Source organism: Sinocyclocheilus anshuiensis, unplaced genomic scaffold (genome assembly GCF_001515605.1).
Source record: "Sinocyclocheilus anshuiensis isolate Anshui unplaced genomic scaffold, SAMN03320099.WGS_v1.1 scaffold553, whole genome shotgun sequence".
Taxonomy (NCBI): domain Eukaryota; kingdom Metazoa; phylum Chordata; class Actinopteri; order Cypriniformes; family Cyprinidae; genus Sinocyclocheilus; species Sinocyclocheilus anshuiensis.
Genome location: NW_015539821.1, coordinates 1130901 through 1142211, shown reverse-complemented (window position 1 = coordinate 1142211; position 11311 = coordinate 1130901). Strand labels below are relative to the sequence as shown.

The 11311-nt window shown below is 34.8% G+C and overlaps 1 protein-coding gene across 4 annotated transcripts in view; it reads right to left on the bottom strand.

Annotated features, from left to right (window-relative positions):
* Nucleotides 1-11311, bottom strand: part of LOC107684054 (RNA binding protein fox-1 homolog 3-like) — a 451861-nt gene that overhangs the window by 438359 nt on the left and 2191 nt on the right. The window contains exon 1 of one of the 4 annotated variants that reach the window (XM_016480197.1): nt 736-780. The exons of the other annotated variants lie outside the window; for them this stretch is intronic. The gene's annotated coding sequence lies outside the window, so the exon portion shown is untranslated. Of the gene's footprint in view, nt 1-735; nt 781-11311 lie in introns of those variants that run through there. 4 annotated transcript variants of the gene reach the window in all.

The following is an 11311-nucleotide window of genomic DNA, read 5'->3' as shown; positions in this document are numbered from 1 at the left end:
TTTTTTGGGAAAGAAATTATAGAAATTAATATTTTTATTTAGCAAGGATGCTTAAAATTGATCAAAAGTGATGATAAATGCATTTATAATGTTACAAAAGATTTCTATTTCAGATAAATAGTGTTCATATCGATATCGGAATTCTATCGTATCGACCTCTGTGTTTTCACCACTGATAATAATATAGGAAATGTTTCTTGGGCACCAAATCAGCATATTTGAATGATTTCTGAAGGGTCGTGTGAAACTGAAGACTGAAGTAATGATGCTGAAAATTCAGCTTTGCCATAACAGAAATCAATTGCATGTTAAAATATTTTAAAATATTTTTTTTTATTGTAATATTTCACAAAAGTATTGTTTTTAGTTCAGCCTTAGCACATCTTTAAAACTTAAAAAAAAAAATACTGAGCCCAAACTTTTGAATGACAGTTGTAAATTATTATATATAATATTTATTATAATAAAATTGTAATATTGTACAATTATACACAAAGTTAAAGAAAAATACCACAAAAAAATAATGTCCAAAATATATTTTTTTTCCCGTTGAATAGTTTTTACAGTAGGTTTCATGTTCTAATATAAACTTCTGTTAACTCAATTCCTACAGTGATGCTGGAAATGTGCATTACTGTACAGTTATCATTTACCCTCTGCCCAATTAAGATAAATGGAGAAAAACAAAAGGCAGAAACCAAAGCACACTATCAAACTAAACTAAACAAAACAAACCGTGCAAAGATGAACAGACTTGGAAAACGACACCATCCAAATACAGGTGTGAGAGAGAACCGGCGCCATGGAATTCTCTCCCCCCACCCTGTAGTGGGATTGCAGGAGGGTCCTGGCTGCCATTGATCACATCTTGGGCTCCACTTTGTTGTTTTTTTCCAATCAATGCCTGAGAGGAGAAAAAAAGGGCGCTCATCGATGACAGACATCAATGAAGTACAACCACTGCGATTGGCCCGGTAGCACTTGCCCGTCCCAACAGTAAGGGACGAAGCCACTGTTGGCCAAGGACAAAAGGAGGACTCTGGCTTTGGAGATTGGCGGGGATTTGCACTATAGCAGGTGCAGAATCTCCTTCCTTCCTGCTGGTACTGAGGCATAGGGCCGGTGGGGTGCTTCCTGCTCCCCACACGACGGGCCTGTCCCATAGCCGGCTACAGGCCAGGGCTGAACAGTGCCAGAGTACATCTACAAAACACACACACAGGGAGGAGTCACGTGTTCTGCTTGATGACTCGCTTTCCATTTCAATAAAATATCAGTCTATAACGTCCCAGACGACCTGATGTACACTACAAGTGTCTACATGTGGGTTTATAAGGAAGGTCAGATGGAATCATGTTATTTTCAAAGACAATCTATTCCACGGGTCAGAACAATGAGAGAAGAGTTCAGTGATGGATGAGACATCTCTATCTGACATGCTGATGACAGCTCGAAGAACTGAGCAAAAAGAAACAGACAAGGCCCTGTCCTGATGAGGCAGAGGTAAAGCGTTTTCACTTGCTTGTAATTTGATTCAAATCAATTCAACTCAAGCTTTCAATTCAAATTAGGTTAACGCTGAAGGTTGCATTCAAATAAGTATTTGTCCTGAAACAGCAAGAGGGACACAATCAGAAAACCCTAGAGAATGTGTTGGACTATAACTAACCAGCACATCAGATATATCAGGTGAAAGGACCTTAGTCAGGGTGGATGCTGTATTTAATTAATAAACTGAATTTGAAAACAAGGCCATAAAAACAGATATACAAATGGTCCAAAGTCATGTATAATTTTCACAATCAAATAAAGTTAAATATATAAGTAAATTATTTAAATTGTGTTATTTAATTTGAACATTTAAAAATATATATGTAATATATAAAGTTATAAATAATTTTATACCATTCAAAAGACTGGGGTCAGTACATTTTTTTTAAATATAACTTAAAAATGTACAAATAAATTAACACTTTTATTCAGCAAGGATGCATTAAACTGATCAAAAGTGACAGTAAAGTTACTGTTTTTTTTTTACTTTCTATTCATCAGAGAATATTGGAAACAAAAAGTATTACAGCTTTCATATAGATATCAAGCAGCACAACTGTTTTCAACATTGATAACAGTAAAAAATGTTTTCTGAGCACCAAATCAGAATATCAGAATGATTTCTGAAGGGTCATGTGACACTGAAGACTGGAGTAATGATGCTGAAAATTCAGTTTTGCCATCACAGGAATAAATTATGTTAAAATATATTAAAATAGAAAACTTTTTAATCTAATATTTTATTGTCATATATTTTTATTATAATAATATCCTAATATTATACAATTATAATAACAAGCAACAATTAGAGTTATTTATAGCTATTTATAATTCTTCAAATGCTATAGAAAAATACCACACAAAACATGTTGTTCTGAAGAAAAAAAAAAAAGTTGATATGAATGACATTTTTCTGTATTTTTGATAAAATAAATGTAGCCTTGGTGAGCATTAGTGCCTGTTAAAAAATTTACTAACCACTATAGAATATATTATTTATTTAAAATGTTTGGTTTTATTTAAAAAATGTAAATAAACTAATATATAAAAACTCTTAAGTCACATGTTGAGGTTGTACAACATTGCCATCTTTTTCTTATAAAAACAAGTGAAGTAAGGTCATGTCAAATCCAGGGATTTTAAAGCCGATATACTGTAGAGTGTAGTGATTGTGCGACAGCGGTTGTGATTTATGGATTTTCAGCTTGGAACCGTAGTGAATAAAGGTCTTCTGTTTAGCATTGCGATCAGGGTTGTGCTGTAATTATCTGTCCGTGGATTGTATTATCCTGATTCTTCAGTCCTGTAAAGGTGGTCAGCAAGTTGCTCTGAAACAAAACAAAGTGTCCTTGTTAACTTTACTTCGCATGCAGTGACATTGTTTTAGTTTGAATTTAAACCATGTTGACGCTTGCAAATGTCACACTCAAACAAGCATGGGCGCAGAGCAAAATTTACTTGATAATGTATTCACCGGAGTCTGCAAATGCATACTTAATACTCTTTACTTAAAAGTAAACAGCATGCACACTAAAGCAGCAGAAACTCTCTCTGCATACCCAAGAGCCAGAAGGGCAGGTTATCTCAGCAAAAAACAAAAAACCTGTTCTGGTTTTCTCTGGACTGGAAGGAACACTTGAAAGGAAAGCCCCTGCGGAGAAGGACTCAACGGAGACTGTATGATGATTTGTATTCAAACCTGAAGACCTCATGCTGTAACTTCATGGAAACACTGGACCGAATGTGAAGGATGTCCTCGCGTTGTCAGCACGCCTTGCCTTGTGCGTTTTTCATCTTCTATCCATTCGAGGGCTTAAGGAGACTGGAACGTGACAAAATGCGAAGAGAAGTTTTTGTTGCTTTCTGTCTGTGTGTATCGTTTGTTTGATAATTAATCAGCAGGCTAACTGACATAGAGGAGGTGGCTGGCCCCTGGTGGGAGCTGCTCCAAAGCTTTCTAAAGTCCTGAAAGCTTCACTCCTACATGCTTTCTTTATATAGTTCCTGCAAACATGGCTGCTAAGGAACGAAATAAGCTGTTTTAGACACATGAGAAGTTTTCCCTAGCTGTGCTTTTTACACAAAAGACACAGTGACCTCTGCATTAATGTGGCCGTGATTACATGTGCACTAAAATGATACTATTTCATGTGCCCGAGATGAGATGCTGATGAATTCAATACTGCCAGTATCAGACCACATCTATCTATACAGCAATCCACAGGCACCATTTGACCATCACACATTACTTTCTCTCACTCTCTCCAACCCTTATTACCAAAAAACAATTATTGACTGCGTGGAGGAACACTGTAAGCTATGCCTTTTACTCAACAAACCAGACTCACTCAGCATCCCTCGACCCTACATAATAAAACAAATAATAATAATAATTAATATATAATCTATATAATAATTTATTTTGATTTATCAATATTGTTTAAATTGATTAAAATGATTAATATAATATAATATAATATAATATAATATAATATAATATAATATAATATATAATATAATATAATATAATATAATAATATCTTCAGCATCCCTTGACCCTACATAATAATAACAATATTAATGTTTAAATTGATTTTTGAAATTGATTAGTTAATATAATATAATATAATATAATATAATATAATATAATGTACAGCATCCCTCGACTGTACATAAGACACGCAGTTTGGAGAATAGAATAGAATAGAATAGAATAGAATAGAATCGAATAGAATAGAATAGAAACTCCAGCATTCCTCCGACTCTAAATAGGACAAGTGGTTTGGAGAACATAGATATTATATTACATATAAAATCTATCTATCCATCTATCTATAATAAAACAAATAAGTATTTTATAAATATTTTAAATATTCAAATGTATTCTTTATTCATGGCAAAGTTTTTATAGGCCTTTTTTATTATGAATAATTGCATTATATTGCAATTATTTTATGAAAATTAATAGTCTGCCAAATTGCACTGTGACAGTCCTAACATGCAATTGACACTATAGTGTACAGTAACAAAACCTGTCCTCTGTTAATTTTCTCTTTAAGGTCAACTACTCTCATGGCACAGCAATATATTAAAAAAGAATCTTGCTGAACAACTTAGCTGGAGTCGACATGTTTATAGCTAGATACCCAAATAAACCACATCCGGTTTAATGGCACAAACACTAGATGGTAACTCTATCACTCCCTTGAGTACTGAGGTTTGTTACCACCATAACGACGCAAAAATGCACGTTAAACATGTACAACAGGGAGATGTTTGCATTTTCACACTTACGTAAGGTATATTTCTGGCCTAAGGGTTAATACATGCTACCAAATATCTCTCTTTCTCTCCCTGTCTCTCTCTCTCCAGGGATAGTGAGCGGCCGGTTGGACCGGAGCTGTCAGCTCTCTCTCCTGTAACAAGTGTGCCTGATGCAGAGAAGTTGGCAGAGGCAATGGATGTAAGTGCACTGAGGGTTTATGGGAGATGACAGCTCCTGCTAAATAAAAGCACACGTGCAGAGACAGTGTACGGGGAGAGCGGGCACAAGGGCCTTGCTGCTCGACACAGCCTCTAGCCAGCCAGGGCAGAACCTCGGCTAACTATCACCATCCCTATAGTGACTAGCGCTATCACTATATCAACAATACTGTTCAAAACTGGTAGTGAACTCTAAGCTCCTGCCACTGATGCAACCATTGCTAATAATGCTGCAGTTGCTACCTGCCACAGCTATAGGAAAAGGTACAGCTAAAAATATCCAGAAGAAAATACCAGGAGGTCTGTGGAGAAACTATGACCTGCCTGTAATTGATTTACAATATACATTGAGGCTTTTGTTCACGGATGGCTGTTTAAATAAATACAAATAAAATCAAATAATTAAAAAAATTATTAGTAATTTTTAATACAGTAAAAGCAGTAAGGAAGCGAACTCAATGACAACACTGAGATTGACTTTTTCATCGCTTTCAATTCAAGTCAACAAGGAAAGCACACAAAATCAAGACTAGGGAAGCACCAACATTAAAATTGGGTGATACCAATAAGCTGGTAATTGTTTTGATGTTATGGCCAATAACTGAAAAATGGCTCCTAAATGGCTGTTAAAATTTTATACTTCTGTATTTTGTCTAAATAAATAAAACATTAAAACAAAAATAAACAAAATTCTGTCATTTGCTACAAGTAAACTTTGGCATCACAACATTAAATTTACTGATTAACCTATGTGAATGTTGACAGCACAGGTAATTTACACACACATACAGAATATGTATATTCAATATTGACTGATGCATATACATACAAAAAATCTATTTCAGACAATATCAGTGCTATTTTTGTATTTATATATTATAGTTTTTGACATTTTCAATTTGCTTTTATTTTTATAATTTTCGCTTTCATTTTACATTGACTAATATTTAGTAATTTTATTATTTGTGTTTTTATGTATATTTTTTAATATTTCGATTTAATTTATTTTTATTTCAGTTTATCATTTTAGTTTTAATCTTTTTTAAATTTATTTCCAATTAGTAATTTCAGTGCTTGATTATTCATCTAATATGTATATTTTATTTTCAGCTTCAATTAATATTAATAACATATTTAATTAATATAAATATTACTGAATGCATATTGATTGGGTAAACCTTACTTGGTAACCTTCCGAGAGCATCTAGTCAAGTAACTGTGCACCTCCTTGTATCCTATTGAAAAGGGCTTCTAACAAAAACGTTAATTTAGATCTCTACATTTTAGTGCAAAAAGCTGTGCTAAGACTTAAAATGCAGGGTTTAAATATTTATTGACTTCCTTATTGTCTTTTTTGTATTGTCTAAAGATGTCTTTTTCTTGCTCCTGATTCCAATGCAAACAAAAAGATGCATGTTATGATTTGCTTAAGTTGCCACATTATAAACATAAACATTATGTTATGTTTAGACAATAAATCAATACCAACACACAGACAAACGCACACACACACACACACACCCATCTTGCACATATACAAAATGTACATTTGCTCAGTGTTTGTTTCTCTGTTGTGTTCAGTCAGCATGTCAGTATGTGTTAAGTCAATGTGAATTTTTGTTCAGGACACCTTTCTTTGTTTCTCTCTCTCTCTCAGTGAACACACACACTGGCCATTTTTCACCTCTCATGGATGTGTAGTGTTCCGAACAGTAAGTGCGAGTCTCCAGAGTGTTTAAGGCCAGACCTGGCTGCCATGCGGGGAAGGGACGGTCCACTGGAGTATGGGATCTGCCTGCAGATGCACTGGCCGCTGTCAGTCGACTGCTCCTCATGCTGGGACGGGTCAAACCCTGCACTCACTAACAACCTGACCATCTGTCATCCCTTGTGCTAAGCTACACTTACAGCTCACAGGTGTGACTGGACAAATTGAACACACCTTTATATCTCTATTCATAAAAAGGATATGGTTGATTATGTTCAAATAGTTCACCAAAATATGTATATTGTCATACTCCCCCTGATGTTGTTTTAAAACGGTATGACTTTTGTTCATCTGTGTAACATAAAAGAAAATATAAAGTCTCAAAATAGACTTTTTTTAACTTCATACACTGGAAGTCAATGGTCACCAAAATGGTTTGGTTACCAATATTCTGCAAAATATCTTATTTTGTGGTACATCACATAGATTTGGATTAAGTATTGCAATTTCTCAATAAATAAATATGCATGACAAGTGAAGACCAATTTGGAGAAAAAAAAGACCCTGAGCTGGTTCTTTGTAATAAAATGTTCAAAAAGACTCAAATATCAGTCTCAAACTCATACATTATCATTTTGAATCTGTCTAGTCTGGGCTGAGTTTCCCAAAAGCATCATAAGACTAATGTAGAAAGTAGAAACCACTGGCGACTTAGTCTCACAAAGCTTTTGGGAAAAACAGCCCAAACAAATTCAGTGATTTGTAACAACTGACTCAATCACTAAACCATTACTTTCAATCAAGAGCCACTCAAAATGAACAGAGAACTGCAACTATACTAAAAGAACTGTTAATAGTGTCATTAAGGTACCAGAACCACTGAGAAGTATCAGAATTCAGAGTTTTATTGACTTAATTTTCATTTACATCTTATTCAAACTGCTTCTGATGTTTTTATCTTCTTTGCTCATCTGACACCTTCATACGCCAATGGTTATACCATTGATAACAACAAACAGGATAGTGTCATGTAGAGACCGTGAGGTTGTGTAAAAATCTAGAGGATAATTGTGCTGTTACGCCCATCAGCCTCGTGCGTTTCCTTTCCCTGCCGCCCATGCCTGCTCTTTTACCAACTAATACCAGTTCACCCATTTTCTCCTCTCTTACCTCAGGACAGTTCCCCCCGCCCACACCACACGATCCTTCAGAAATCATTCTTATACTGATTTGGTGCACAAGAAACATTCATTATTATTATCAATGTTGAAAACAGCTGTGCTGCTTAATATTTTTTATGGAAACTTTGACATTTTTGTTTCAGGATTCTTTGATGAATCATTAAAAAAGCATATATATATAATGTCATATGTGATCAGTGCATGCTTGCAGAATAAAAGTATTATGTGTATAAATATTTAAAATTTAGAAACATAAACAGCCCCAATTCTTGCTACATTGCATCATCATTGCAGCTAATAAATACATAAAAATATAAATGGATTTCCAAAAATGTCCAACTTCCATTAAAATATGTTTGCAAATATTTGTAACAGGTGCTCAATGGTGTGAATGCTTTGAGTGACAGCACTTCCGGTGGCTTTCTAAACAGACAGATGATCAAACAGAAGGCCTTTAATGTAGCTTCATCCAAAAATATGAGCAGCATGACAAGTTATGACAAGAAGATGAGTCACTGTTTCCAGACCCACCGATCACTCTGAACTTCAAACACATAAATCTTGTATCCTATATAAACTATGTTTTAGGGGGGAAAAAAAATAAATAAAATAAAGCAATGCTCAGCTGACTGTAAGCATAGTGTCTGCTGTACGCAGACAGCCAATGGATGTCTGTCATGGAACCTTCAACAAGATTGCAAAGCAAAACTTACAGTCTGTTACTATAAAACATTTGCAGTTTTTTATTTGTTTTATTTTTTCAAACAAAACATTAAATAATACTAAAATATCAATAATAATAGAAGTAATAATAATAATAAAGATAATTCCTCCTGGTTCCAACGTATAATAGAAATAAATAAATATTTAAAAAATATTATAAAATCTTATTTTAAATAATAGAATAGAATAGAATAGAATAGAATGTTTGGCACTTTAATTTAGCAAAACAAATTCCTTAAGGGGGCTTTTAGCCCCGTTGCGCCCCATTTCAAAACCCTCTGATAAAAACAAGGCAAACAAATGTTGGTACGCCGTCTTCATGTACTCTAACTAAACCTAACTAAAGGAGAGGGTGAGAGTAAGCTGGTGTGCACGGGTGGGTTGTAGCGGTAGTAGATCTGAGTGTGACAGATTTATCTCCCCTCGCTCAGGCTGGATGAGAGGGGCTCATAAATAAACAGGGAGACGGGAGAGAAAGCTCTCCATTGAACATAAACAAGTAGGTCCTTTAGTCCTGCATCAGTCACTCGTAGGGCGACTGTGACAGCGAGGGGTCCAAGGTGAGGTCAGGGTGGTTCCCTTTAACCCTGGACTAACGCAGCCCAACCAAAACATCATTAGGTTCAGATTATGAACGAATATGGCTACGGCTCCACTTTGTCAATATGTAAATTCGATGATGACAGATAATCCGTATGTGCATTTTCACACTACTTGGGTGATTTATGTATTGTGCCGAAAGGAAGGGCTATGTTTGTCCTTCCTATATAAAATCTCATTTATATAGGGTTATACAGTGCTGGTATTATATACCATAATACATATAAGCATGAATGTATATATATGTTTTTGAGCCTTTTATATTAAATGGTTGTGAAGGTAGACAGGACATTGAAGGGGCAAACAAAGGGTGTGCAATCAAGACATGACAGTCTGGACTTGAACCTACATTCCCATGGGAACACTATGGCCCTTGTACCACCTGTTTATCACCATAAAGCAGAAGAGAGACCATAGAAAAGACTGAATAAATTGGATATGACAGATTAAATCCTGGTCATATGCACACAAAATGTGCAAACAAAAAGCACACAGAAAATGCCCACGCATAAATGAAAAAAGCTGCTTTTTGATACCATATTGAGGGTGTTTGTTGAAGAGGTTGAAAAAAATCCCATTTATTTTCCCCATAGGGAAATGGATTTTTAGCAATAATGTGCAAATCTTTCAAGGAAGACAACCATGAGCTCTGAGGATGTTAAACGATGGTAAACACTTTAGGAGAAGTACACATGTCAATATTTTTAACAAACTTCTAACATATTGTACTTTTGTGCTTATGAGTTAAAGTCTATAGTTTTATATCGTACCATCATTACTGATTCGATTACATAATTTGCAATGCTTTATGGGATATAGCTTGCTGCTTCATAAAAAGATGCAGTCTTGTAGCTTTGTATTTGTCTGATTTTCCAAAGCTTTTATAGAATCAAATCACGTAATGTTGTGATTCATTTAGAGCTGGTTGTTTTGGTTTCAAGGTTTAAAACTCTTTCCTGAATTACTCCATACTGAAGAACTGCTTAAATCCCTGTGGAGAAAATAAATGAATATACTTCTGGAACCCAGGCAGCTGTAAAAAAAAAAAAAAAAAAAGGCCAGTCGCTGTAGCCTCATATTGCTTGCCATGATTTTTCAACGAGCATTCTGTTCAAATCAGAATTTCTCCCACTGAGACAATGGCTATTTATGGACCCCAGACGGACAATAAATGGTCACACACACACACATATATATATATATATATATATATATATACATACACATATATATATATATACATACACACTAACAGATAAAAGGTTTTAAAATCACTTTATATAATTAATTTATTTTTAGTAACTATGAGTCACTCTTCTGACAACTAAAATATTTTGTGTAACTTAACTGGTTTACTGCCAAATATATAAGAACTGCCAGTCTAGTCCACCAATGTGATAAAATGGACTTGATTTGGCAGCAATTTTGACATTCTTTGTAAGTATAAAACTATTCATAATTTCTTTTAGTTGGCCCTACACTATTGCTATAATATCGCTATTGAATGCATATAAATGATTTACCTGTCAAGCACTTCTTATGCGCTTCTCACTGAAGGGCTGCAAGAACAATTTGAAAAACGAGGAGCAAACATTAAGTTATAGGTCTCTGAAAAGTGATACAGAGTCTTACTTTATGTCCTTTACACATATCACTTTATTGGCTTTTGAATTGGCAGAGAAGCCTCATACTTGCAATATAAACTTTGACATTGATGATTGTTTTTTCCGGCTGTGCGGAGGCTTTTTATAGAACTTAGAAGAGTTCACCTAAAAGCCATCACTGGCATTTATTACACAGATGCTAACTTCTATGTAGCTCATTCTGACAGGAGCATTCAACACAAAATCCTTCAACAAAAAACCCAGAGTCTCACGCTGGGATAGAGTTAAGTAACATGCCAATTTTACATTGAAATCAAGAAGCTTGGTAAAAAGCTAATTTCATGTTAGTGCTACGCTCTTTGCTAACATTTGGATGAATGAAATCTGCATTCACAAGCTGTGAACCTTTCTGACCATGTGGTTCACACATCTCATACCATTTTTCATTTGACGTGCCTCAG